The sequence below is a fragment of the Chrysochloris asiatica genome, unplaced genomic scaffold, assembly GCF_000296735.1.
Source record: "Chrysochloris asiatica unplaced genomic scaffold, ChrAsi1.0 scaffold00033, whole genome shotgun sequence".
In the NCBI taxonomy this organism is placed as follows: Eukaryota; Metazoa; Chordata; class Mammalia; order Afrosoricida; family Chrysochloridae; genus Chrysochloris; species Chrysochloris asiatica.
The window spans coordinates 16,692,643-16,704,981 of NW_006408551.1; the positions used below are offsets into that span (position 1 = coordinate 16,692,643).

Here is a 12,339-nt window from a genome sequence, read left to right on the forward strand (position 1 = left end):
TGCACCTTAGATGGTAAATGACAGGTTTTTTGTATATTTAAAAAATAAAGAGTATACCTAAACATTGTTTTATTTTACAAGGGCAGTCTCACTTCAAAAAATTTGGAAAAAACTGGTTGTTTTCTGAGAAATGGTGTAATGCCAAAGATACCAGTTATAACCTAACTAAATGCTCATGTGACAATAGTGAAGTGACAATTCAATACCCAAGATAAAAGAGATTTTTCTGGATATACAAGTAGTCTTCTAGAAAATACCAAGTCTTTAATAACATCACCAAAAGTGATGGGATATAAAGATTTGTGAAAAGAATATAAGCTGATATACTGATATATCTATGCAATGTCGACTAGAGGCCCACTTCCAAAGGCTGTAACTTGTGACTTTACATCTTGATAGACCAACATAACAGAGGTGTGGAACTTGGCCTACATCTTGTGAAAATCTCCACTGTTTCAAGTTTTCTAAATAAAACTGACAATGTGTAAGTGCAAATTATACTAAAATAGAAAACCCAGATATTTCTAGAAGAGCCCCAGAAACATGACACATACAACAAAACTTGTTTCTGTGGAATTAGAGCCTCAATTGTATTGGCAATGAAATGGTGAGATTCTTGGAGCAGCCCAGGGAAATCAACATAATGTATAAGCAATCATCAAATGTCTGCTTATCCCAAGGGCTTGTTACTTTTTAAAAAAAGAAGTGCATAATCCATCCTGAAATGTCTTTCAGTTGATCCTTTGGCTACATTCCAATGATCTACATGTGGCGCTGTAGATCAACTACTGGACTGCTAATCACAAGATCGGTGGTTCAAACCCACCAGCTTATCCTCAGAAACCCTATACATGGTCACTATGAGTCAGAACCTACTCAACAGCACACAATACTAACTTGGATCTAAACAGTGTAGCCAAGAGTCATTTTGGAAAAGCAAATGAAATGGATAGAAAAAGAATGAAAGGAAGCAAAAGGTAAGGAGGGGAAGAGAATACCAGGAGAAAGAGCTACAGAAGAAAGGGAGAAAGAATGAACTAGGAGAGGGCAAGAAGTGGCAAAGGAAATGAACGCAAGAGAGTCGAGAGGTTGAGGAGGAATGAGGAGGGAAAGCAAGAAGAGCAGGAGGGTGAGGGATAGAGCATGAGAAAGGTGAGAAAGAAACAGATTGGTACACAGAGAGGGAAAGGGAAATGATTACAGGGCTGAGGAAAACAAAAGAGCAAATGAAAACAGAGTGGAGAGAGTTTCTTGGAGAGGTTTGGGACAACAGATTAAAAAATAATAATAATCAGCCATTTAGAAATTGAGTAGCCCAGAGCTGAAAGGAACATTTTAGAATACCTCATCTAACTCTTCATTTTATAGATTCGGATATAAGGGCCCAGAGAGTTTAAATAACTACACAGAGCCATATTTGTTTGTTGTTGTTAGCTGCCAAAGAGTCGGTTCCATCCCCATAGCGACCTTACACATAACAGAATGAAACATGGCCCAGTACTACACCATCCTCACAATCGTTGTACTAGAGTCCATTGCTGCTGCCATTGTACCAATCCATCTAGTTCTCTGACTCTTGTTCGCTGACTCATAGTGAAATATGTATAGGGTATGCCTATTTCACTGGCTCATAGCGTATAGAGTTTCCAAGGAACGGTTGGTGAGTTTGAGCCAGCAACCTTGCAGTTCAATATAATTGTTTCAGAAGATGCAGAAAAACTAACGAGCTACTTAACCAAATAACAACCACTTATATCTTTTCAAAAATAAAGTGCTTTACATTGCAGTGCCTAGCCCTCAAACGTGCCATGTGCCTTTGCTCTCAGGTCAAGAATCACTACGCAAACAGAAATTGTTACCTTTTTTTGCCCTGCCCATCATGTAAATCAAATGTCTAGGAACATTAGTCTCGCTCATATGATCCGAGAGTAAATAGACAAAGGCTCACAAAACAGAATAAATGCTTTAGAGAAAGGAAGACCGCTTAAGGGAACTAAGACCCAATATATCCAGACTACACTCCCAGCTAAGGTTACTCAAGGTATAAGTAGATTTGTGTTATCTTTCAGTAACCGAGAAATTAATTGGAACTTAATCCAACAGCATTTTAGGAGGTTGTGGAACAATATACACTTGTCTGGGGATATTCATCAGCTACATGCTCAAATTTATGATATAAGTAATTCTCAAAGTGGACACTGAGTGGCTACTCATTTGCTACCCATGCTAGAGAGTAAGATCCCATAAGAACTTGATTGAACCTCAGCATAGTGATCCTGCTTGGTCACCTTGGAGCAGATGGTGGGCCGGCAACGTCGGGCGCATGGGGTCCCCAGCTGATCTCCTCCCTCCCTGCCTTCCTCGGATGGCGGCTGTTTGTGCTGGACGTGTGGCCAGAGACGGGTAAGGATCACGTGGAACCTCAGCTACTTAAGACAGAGACATTGCCATGCTGCAATGAGTCTCAATGACTGGTAAGACTGAGGAATTCGCACTGACCACCTAAGACAGGCAGCGATCCTTAAACAATCAATAAATAAGGAGGACTCAGATGCAGACAGTACAGACCCGGTCAGGAGGCCAAGCCCCTGTGGGCCCAAGCGTTGTTGACCGTCCAAACCATAGGCTCTGAGGATCAGACTCTAGCCACCTAGTAGACATAGCAAACTGTCCCTCATCTGATTATTCAGTAATGCTTGTTAGTAATCTCATACATGAGCCCTGGATATCCACAGACAAATGTAAAAACCTTCCCTAAAAGCCGAGACTGTAAATTCCAAAAAGCCAAGTCCCGCCCCCATCCAAAAAAAAAAAAGCTAAAGAGGATAGAGAGAAACACTGTAAACTGATGATATATGGTGGGGATAATAATCAATGTAATGAAACAAGCTATATGAATGGTTGAATGTGAAGCTGATGATGTGCCCTGTAAACTTTCACTCAATGCAAAATAAAAACATTTAATTTTAAAAAAAGGTGCTTTAGCAGCATCCTTGAGCCTTAGGTAGATGTTATACACTCGTCTGAGTGATGCTATCTTCAATCATGGGCACAGAGTACTTTCAAGGATGCAAAAGCAATCATTATTCAGCATTGCCTGATGTTATTACATGAATTACCAGTTAGAAAACCAAAACAGTAGAAAGTGCTCAGCATTCCTCAAGCTGAAAGATCTGAAGAAAATATTCAAACCTTAACATGCAATATTGAAGGATTCCATGGACAACATATTGAATGATGCAGAAAGCATCAAAAAAAGATGGAAGGAATACACAAGTAATTGTACCAAAAATAAATAGTCCATGTTCAACCATTTCAACAGGTAGCATATACTAATGGTACTGCACTGAATGCATCAACAAAAACAAGGTTCCGGGAATTGATGGACTACAAACTGAAATGCTTCACCAAACTGATGGAGCACTAGAGGCACTCATTTATCTATGGCAAGAAATTTGGAAGACAGTTGTTATCTGCCCAACTATTTGGAAGAGATCCATATTTATGACCATTCCAAAGACAGGTGACGTAACGGAATGCAGACATCATTGAACAATATCATTAATATCACATGCAAGTAAAATTTTGCTGAAGAGAATTCAAAAAATGGCTGCAACAGTACATTGACGGAACAGCCAGAAACTCAAGCCAGATTCAGATGAGGATGTGGAACTAGCGATATCATTACTGACATTAGGTGGATCTTGGCTGAAAACAGAATACCAAAAATGTTTACCTGTGCTTTATTAGTATACAAAGGCTTTCAATTGTGTGAATCATGACAAGTTGTGGATAGTAATGTGAAGAATGAATATTCCAGAACCCTTAATTGTGCTCATGAGGAACATGTACATAGACCAAGATGCAGTTATTCAAGCAGAGCAAGGAGACACTGAATTGTTTCAAATCAGGAAAGGTGTGTGCCAGGGTTGTAGTCTTTTACCATACTTATTCAGTCTGTGTACTGAGAAAATAATCCCAGAAACTGGATTTTATGAAGAATAACATGGCATCAGGATTGGAGGCAGGCTCATAAACTACCTGCAGTATTATGATACAATCTTGCTTTCTGGAGGTGAAAGGACTTAAAATATCTACTGATGAAAATCAAAAACTGTGGCCTTCTGTATGGGTTACACCTCAATGTAAAGGAAACAAAAATCCTCACCACTGTACCAATAAATAACATCAAGATAAGTGGAGAAAAGATTAAAATTGTCAAAGACGTCATTTTTTTCTTGGATCCACAATCTACACTCATGGAGGCAGCGGTCAAGAAAGCCAATGGCATATTGCATTAGGCAGATCTGCTGCACAAGACCCCTATAAAGTGTTTAAGAGCAAAGATGTCAGTTTGAGGTGTGCCTGACCCCAACCAGGATATTTTCAATAGCCTCATATGCATGTGAAAGTTGGACAATGGGGAAAAAAGGCTGTAGAAAAACAGATGCATTTGAGTTATAATGTTGGAGAAGAAATTAAAAGTACCCTGAGAGCCAGAAGAACAAACAAATCTGTGCTGGAGCAAGTAGAGTCAGAATGCTTCTTAGAAGCCAGGACATGTTACCAGGAGGGACGAGTCCCTGGTGAAGGGCATTATGCTTGGTTAAGTGGAGGGTATAGCATAAAAGAGGAAGACCCCCAACGAGATGGATTGCACAGTGGCAGCAGCAATGGACTCAAGCATAACAACAATTGTGAGGATGCCACAAAACTAGACAGTGTTTCATTCTGTTGTTCATAGTGTTCCTATGATTTGAAACTGAATCAGTGGCACCGAACAACAACAAGAAAATGCTTGAATTCTAGGGTTAGGATGCCTCGATATGAATCCTTACTAAGCCACTAACTATGGGACCTTCAGACACACCGTCTTTATCTCAGTTCCATACTATGAGGTAATCATAGTATTTACTACCCAATAGTGTTTTAAATGTGAGTTAATGTGCTAGACTGCAAAGCCATTTGAACTGCAAGGTTGGCGATTCAAGCTCACCATCCACTCCTCAGAAACCGTATACAGGGTTGCTATGCATCGGAGTTGACTCGACAGCACTTGCCAACAACAACATTGTTGTATGACCACCATCTGTCTGTCAGTCTGTCTTACTGTGGTGGATTGCCTGTTGTAATGCTGGAAGTCATGCCTTTAGTATTTCAAATACCTATGGTGGACAGGTTTCGGCAGAGTTTTCACACTAAGACAGACTAGGAAGAAAGGCTTGACAATCTTCCTTTAAATTTTGCCAATGAAAACCTTATGGATCACAATAGACACGTCAGAGTTAGAGAGCAATAACTGGGTGAAAATATCAAGTTTGGTGAAACTGGGCTTGAATATGAGGACAACAGAGGACCGGGCAATGTTTTGTTTTGTTATATACAAGGTCGCCATGAGTCGAAGTTGGCTAGATGGCAGCTGTCTATACAGACAGATTTTTGTTGTTGTTAAGTGCTTTCAAGTTGGTTCCAATTCATAGCGATCCTGTATAGGGTTTCCGAGAGGGACTGGTGAATTTCAACCGCCAATTTTACAGTCCAGTGTTTATCCAACAGCACCATACCAGGACTCTAGATAATAGGGACTTAAATGAACAGTCCATGTATTACATTAAGCATGGTTATACCAAATACAAATGGTTTTTCAATTCCTTGTTGGATGATTCGAACTTTAGTAACATCCAGCTGTGTTTAAGGCATTCAACTGACTTTACTCCATTTTCATAATGTGCTGACTTGTGCCTCTGGCATTTATTAGGAGAAAGTGAGATGGGACAGTTCTAAACTAGCTCAAGACTTTCTCTGATACTACCACTCGATGAAGCTTTCCAAACACAACTTATATTTTGAGACCTGAATGTACAATAGCAACAGTCTTTCTTGTGAAGAATAAATGTAATTTGGTTGCTAATCTGCTTGACTGAAGACCTACTGAATGCTCTTTGTTTTTAAATAAAAGTGGATCATTTTAACTAAGGCAGAACTTACGAACTTACAAACATCAATGCTTTACTATGAAAATGTTATTATTAAGTGCCATTGAGCTGGTTCTGGCTCATAGTAACACTATATAGGGTTTTAGAGGAGTGGCTGGTGGGTTTGAACCACCACCTTGCAGTTAGCAGTCCAGTGCTTATCCTACAGTACCTTGTCTGCTTCAGTTGAGGTGTTGATCCCACTTTGTGGTGGAAAGCATGTGAAACTGTTCACTACAGAGCAATAAGAAAGCACTAGGAAGTCCACACTTACCTTGCTTACTGGGTAATCCTCCCCTGCTTCTTTCATTACAGGAATGGAAGTAAATCAGTGGGGAGGCTGATTAAATTCCCTATTAGAGAAAAGTGAATAAAAATGAGATTAAGGTATGTGAAAGCATCTCTATATCACAGCACTTGACCCAACCAATCACCTTCCTGGGTGCTGTCTCCTTCAATCCAGAGGAGGAGACAGTGGTCCCAGAGAACAGGAAAGAGATCCGAACTCAGACACTAGTATGTCTCTCATGCAAGCACACACATGATTTTCTTCCCGTGAAGTGGTATTTTCCCTTCGCAAAACTTCTCCAGGCGTCCTTAAATCTGCAGTAATAATAGTTCCTACTAGTGGTGTACTAGCTAGTTGCCAGGAACTGAGCAGTTTTGCAGACATAATTGAATTCAACCCTCAAAACATGGATACTGAAGCTAAAAAATTATTAGGAATAATGATTTAAAAAAAAATTTTTTTAGTATTTACTATATGCCAGATGGATTCACAAATGCTATTTCATTTTGTCTTTTTAATGATTTTGTGACAGACTTTTTTGTTACCATTTTAGAGATGAAGTAAGTGTGATTCATGATTATTAATAACTACCACCGGCAAGCACTGGACTGATAACCACAAGTTCAGTGGCTCAAACCCACCAGTCACTCCTTGGAAACCCTATACAGAGTCACTATGAGTCAGCACTTAACAAGTAACACAACTGAATTTATCACACACTGATGAGTGCCACCTTTTTAAAATACTGCGTATCAGCGTTTGTCATTCTTACAAGCTAGTAAGATAAATCTGGAGTCCTGGTGTGGTACTGTGGGTTAATGTGCTGGACTGTAAAGTCTCTTTGAACCATAAGGTTGGCAGTTAAAGCTCATCAGTCTCTCCTAGAAAACCTTATAAAGAGTCACTATGGGTTGGAAACGACTCAACAGCACTTCACAACAAGATTAATCTTATCATCTCCAATTTACAAATAAGTAAAGCAAGGCTGAAAGCTAACCCAGTCATTCAACTAAAACATGGCAGAGCCAGGGTTTTAACCAAGATTTTTGTGATTTTAAAGCCTGAAACTTAACCAGTGCCAAGCACTGTACATAACTTCATTGTTTTTCTAACTTTGCCTCTATTACATTTTTCCCCTTTTCTCCATTAGTAGCAATATATAAGTTGGCAGTTCAAGCTCACCAGCTGCTCCTTGGAAACCCTATACAGGGTTGCTATTGGTTGGAACCAACTCAACGGCACTCAACAACAACAACAATATATAAACCAAAACCAAACCCATTGCCACTGAGTCAATTCTGACTCAAGATCGGTTTGAACCTCAAGGTTGGTGGTTCAAATTCACCAGCTGCTCCTTGGCAATCCTATATAGGGTAGCAATGAGTCAGAACCAACTCAACAGCCCTTAACAACAACAACAAAGCTTTATGGGAACTGATAGCCTCATTTTCCTCCCAATGAGCAACTGGTGGATTTGAATTGTTGACTTTGTGGTTAGTAACCTGGTGCCTAGCCCATGGCGCCACTGGGTATCCTTGTAATATATATGTTGTTGTTGTTAAGTGTCATCAAGTTGGTTCCAACTCATAGTGACACTGTATAAGGTTTCTGAAAAGCAGCTGGTGGGTTTGAACTGCTGACATTGTGTTTATCCTACAGCATAACACCAGAATTCCATTCAGAGAAGCTGTCCCAAGAGCACCCTGTAATGTATATGTTGTTGTTGTTAAGTGCCATCAAGTCGATTCCAATTCATAGCGACACTGTATATCGTTTCTAAGGAGCGGCTGGTGAGTTTGAACTGCTTAACTTGAGGTTCAAACCAACCTTGAGGTCTAGTGCTTTATTCCACAGCACCATACCAGGACTCTGTAATACATATTCTATCTCTCATACTTTGGACATATTGTCAGGAGGGACCAGTCGCTGGAAAAGAATATCATGTTTGGTAGGGTGGAGGGTCAAAGAAAAAGAGGAAGACCCCCAATGAGATGGATTGGCCAAGTGGCAGCATCGATGAGCTCAAGAGTGGCAACAATTGTGAGGTTGGCCCAGGACCGGGCAGTGTTTCGTTCTTTGTGCATAGGGTCGCTATGAATTAGTACTGACGCGATGGCACCTAACAGCAACTATATATATATATATACACACATAAAACAAAAATATCCTCTAGTTGACTGCAATCCATACTGACCCTGTAGGACAAAGCAGAACTGCCCCATAGGGTTTCCAAAGTTGTAATCTTATGGAAGCAGACAATCACATCCTTCTCCAGGAGAAAACCTAATCTAGAATATATGGATTCAAAACTAATTAGAAGGGACTCCTACTGTCCAAATCTGGGACAATTGAAGCTTCAAAATACATAATGACAGTAACAGATTATAAACTCATTCAATAAATAGCAAGTCATGAGTCTATAGCAATGTGTATGACCACATGAACCAATCAATCAATGAATGAAGAGAGGAGAAAGCTCTTCCTTAAAATAGAAAATCAAAAGTACGTGGGCTGCCCAGCTGGCCCTGCTTAGGTTTTTCAGGAACTATGGAAGTGGCGGTGATTGTCAGAGTTCAGGGACTCTTGTGATGGTGTTCAGGTACACTTTGAAAGGAAAAGAGGAGCTAATCCAAGACAAACGCAAGCCTCATTGTTGACGTCCTCTTCAACGTGCATTAAACTAAACAGGTTACACAGAAGTCTGCAAGGTGGGCAGAAGCAGAGGAGATGAGGATGTCACTGAAATCATCACCTTCAATACCACTCTCCTTCCCTTCTCCCTTACACTCAGGGCCAGGCACGATTACTAATGTGTCCCCTCCCCCAATGTCTTACATCGCATCCCAGGAGATGAAGTGTCTTCTGCATGGGTTTGCAAGTTGGTCAGGTCCCCAACGGAATGTTTCCTACAAGACCTGGTGGCTAAGGCAGTGCCAGGAAAATTACAGCCGTTATTACATGGTCTGGAGCATCTTAGTGTATCTGGGGCAAGTTGACCACTTTCTATCTTTGAGTGCTAGCTATGACTTTAGGATCAGTGGTTTCGAGGTTGGGTTGAACAGGAGTGCAATGAATTTGTCAGAGAGCCAGACTTCATGACAAAGTTTTACCAAGTGGTGGTTGCTACAGCTGGTAAGGACTAATAGATGTTAAAACTAAAGAAGACAGCTACAACTGGAGTCGAAGACACAACTTTACAGTAAGATAAATGGTAATTTGATCAGCTGACTCAACTCTGTGACAACACAGATGTGGTCATTTTAACAGTAGCATATCAGCTGGATTCCTAATTCCTAAGTTCCACCTACATAAACTCAGGCCATCAGTCTCCCTCCTAGCTTGCTTTTTTCTAAGAGACATCAAGCCCATAAGAGTTTGATGACTCCGTTTGCAACTACATCCAAAAGAAACCAGACCATAACTCAAGTCTGACCGACCACTGCCTTATGAGGGTTATAAAGTAGAGCCCTCCTGTTATAACTATGTGATATGCCCCCTGCTAGCTTCCCCAATGATGATTTAGTAAAGTTAGGGCAACTCAGGGAGATAATTAGTTACTCTATCCTCCATTTAATCCAAATAGCAATGTGGTTTGTTTTTGTTTTTGTTTTTTCCCAAAGCATATGTGATATCTTTAGAGCTTTTAGCAGGTGTTTTTATTCATAACTTTACAATAATGTCAAAACCAGTGACTCTTTACAGATTGAAGATAAAGGACAGACATTCAGAAAAATAATAATAAAATAGAATGTCAACAAATACAGAAAGAATGATGGATTTGGAAAACCACTGTATAACAATGAATTCTGGCAAGAAACAGGAGAATTGGTTGGAGATAGTAAGGTGGGTGTCATTGGTATTTAGTCACAAGGCTACAATGTGATGAGCCAGGAATATGAGTAAATAGAGGACAGCACAAAGGACTAAGCTGAGACTCTCCAATGTAAAAGGTTAGGGCAAGGAGAAGGATCCACAAGAGCAATGTAGAAGAAGCATCCAGTGAAGTAGGTCATAAAGGCATGCCAAAACCTAAATTGAAAACAGTCTGTTATGACCCAATCAATTCTGCTTCATGGCGACCCCATGTGTTTCGGAGCAGACTGTTTGATGGTGTTTTCCTAGCTGAATCCTGATGGAGGCAGATCACCTCTCTTCCACTGTGCAGCTGGGCAGGTTCCAAGTGCCAAGCTTTAGGTTGGTCGTCAAGGGCAAACCATTTGCATCACCCAAAGATCTCCGTAGAGGTTTAACAGGCAGTTAATGCTTAAAAAGAACTATGATTTTCTCCCTACATTTTGTGATGTTTGTGGCTTTCTAAATTTATGGTTTTAATACACTATCATTGTAATGCATTCTAAATAAAGATTTACCATTGTAACTGGTTTACTTTGTTGTGTTTTACATACTTTTTCTTAAAGAGGGTCACTAAAGTTGTGTATGTTTTCATCGTTGTTGTTAGTTGTGGGTCGTGATGACACCAACCCATGGTGGGTGACATTATGCATGACAGAATTAAATGCTGCCTGGCTCTAAGCCATCTTGATGGTCCACAGCATGTATCAGTCCAGTGTGGCAGCTACTGTGACAACTTGTCTCACCAAGGCTCCCCCTGATTTGCAGTGACCTTCTACCAAACATGATGTGGTTGGTCTTTTCTGATGTACCCACTAAAGTGTCAGCTTTAGGCCCTATCCCACCAGCATGTGCCCCTGGGGCTGACCCTTACTCTGCCATTCTCCTGTCCTATCAGGTAGTTTGGGGAGGTCATTTCACTTCTTTGGGTTTTTGCTTCCTTAACTGTGAATTGAAATAATCTGACTAGATCAGTGGCTTTCAAGTTCAACTAATTATCAGAAACACATCAGAGAAGTTTCATCATAGACATCCAGAGTCTCATTTCCAAACCTCCTGAATCATAAATCTTCAGAAATGACACCTGGAAATCCATGGTGGAGGGCAATGTATTGAGATAATTTTTGTGTTTGGCGCTTACGGCTTAAAAAAAAAGGGGCGGGGGAGAAGGAAGCAAGAGGAAAATGAAGGAAAGATAAACCTTTAAAAGCATTTTTTTTTTTTTTTTTGCAAGCCCAATTGTGTATATAAAGACTCTGGACCCCTTTGCCTCCAGGAATCATTAGCATTTCCATCATTTCATGATGAAAAGCAGAAGATTCAAGGCACCTCCAAAAATAAACCCTCATCAGGCTGTTGTTTGGAGTTCTTGGCTCACTGAGAGATCGTTGCTGAGTGAGGATGAAGATCCAGTCCAGGGAGATGCGGATACACTGGAGGTTTCCCCTTAGTGGACCACCACCCCCCCCCCAACTGCATCCATGTGGGCAAGAGGAAGACCGCACACTAAATTATGGACTTGTGAGCCCTGGCTATAGGTTGACCTTGCTCCCCATCACCATACGGCACCAATGAGGCTGTTGTTGTTGTTGTCAGGTGCCATCGAGTCGGAACCGACTCATAGCGACCCCATGCACAGCAGAACGAAACAATGTCCGATCCTGGGCCAACCTCACTACCGCCGCCACACTTGACGCCATCAATGATGCCACCTGGCTGATCCATCTCGTTGGGGGTCTTCCTCTTTTTCTCTGACCCTCCACCTTACCCAGCATGACATCCTTCTCCAGAGACTGCTCCCTCTGGACAATATGTCCAAAGTATGAGAGACGAAGCCTAGCCATCCTGGCCTCCAAGGAGCACTCTGGCTGCACTTCTTCCAAAACAGATCTATTAGTTCTTTTGGCAGTCCATGGCACTTTCAGTATTCTCCTCCAACACCACAACTCAAAGGCATCAATTCTTCTACGATCTTCCTTATTCACTGTACAGCTTTCGCATCCATATGAAGTAATTGAAAATACCATGGCTTGGATCAGGCACACCTTAGTCCTCAAGCTGACATCTCTGTTCTTCAACACTTTAAAAAGTTCCTCTGCAGCAGATTTGCCCAATGCAATATGTCGTCTGATCTCTTGATTGCTGCTTCTGTGAGTGTTGATAGTTGATCCAAGAAGAATGAAGTCCTTGACAACCTCAATCTCTTCTCCATTGATAAGAATG

At 40.9% G+C, this 12,339-nt stretch overlaps 1 pseudogene; it reads left to right on the forward strand.

Moving 5' to 3' along the window:
• Positions 1 to 8,997: 8,997 nt before the first annotated feature.
• On the forward strand, positions 8,998 to 9,407 carry LOC102825190 (annotated as a pseudogene).
• Positions 9,408 to 12,339: the final 2,932 nt, after the last annotated feature.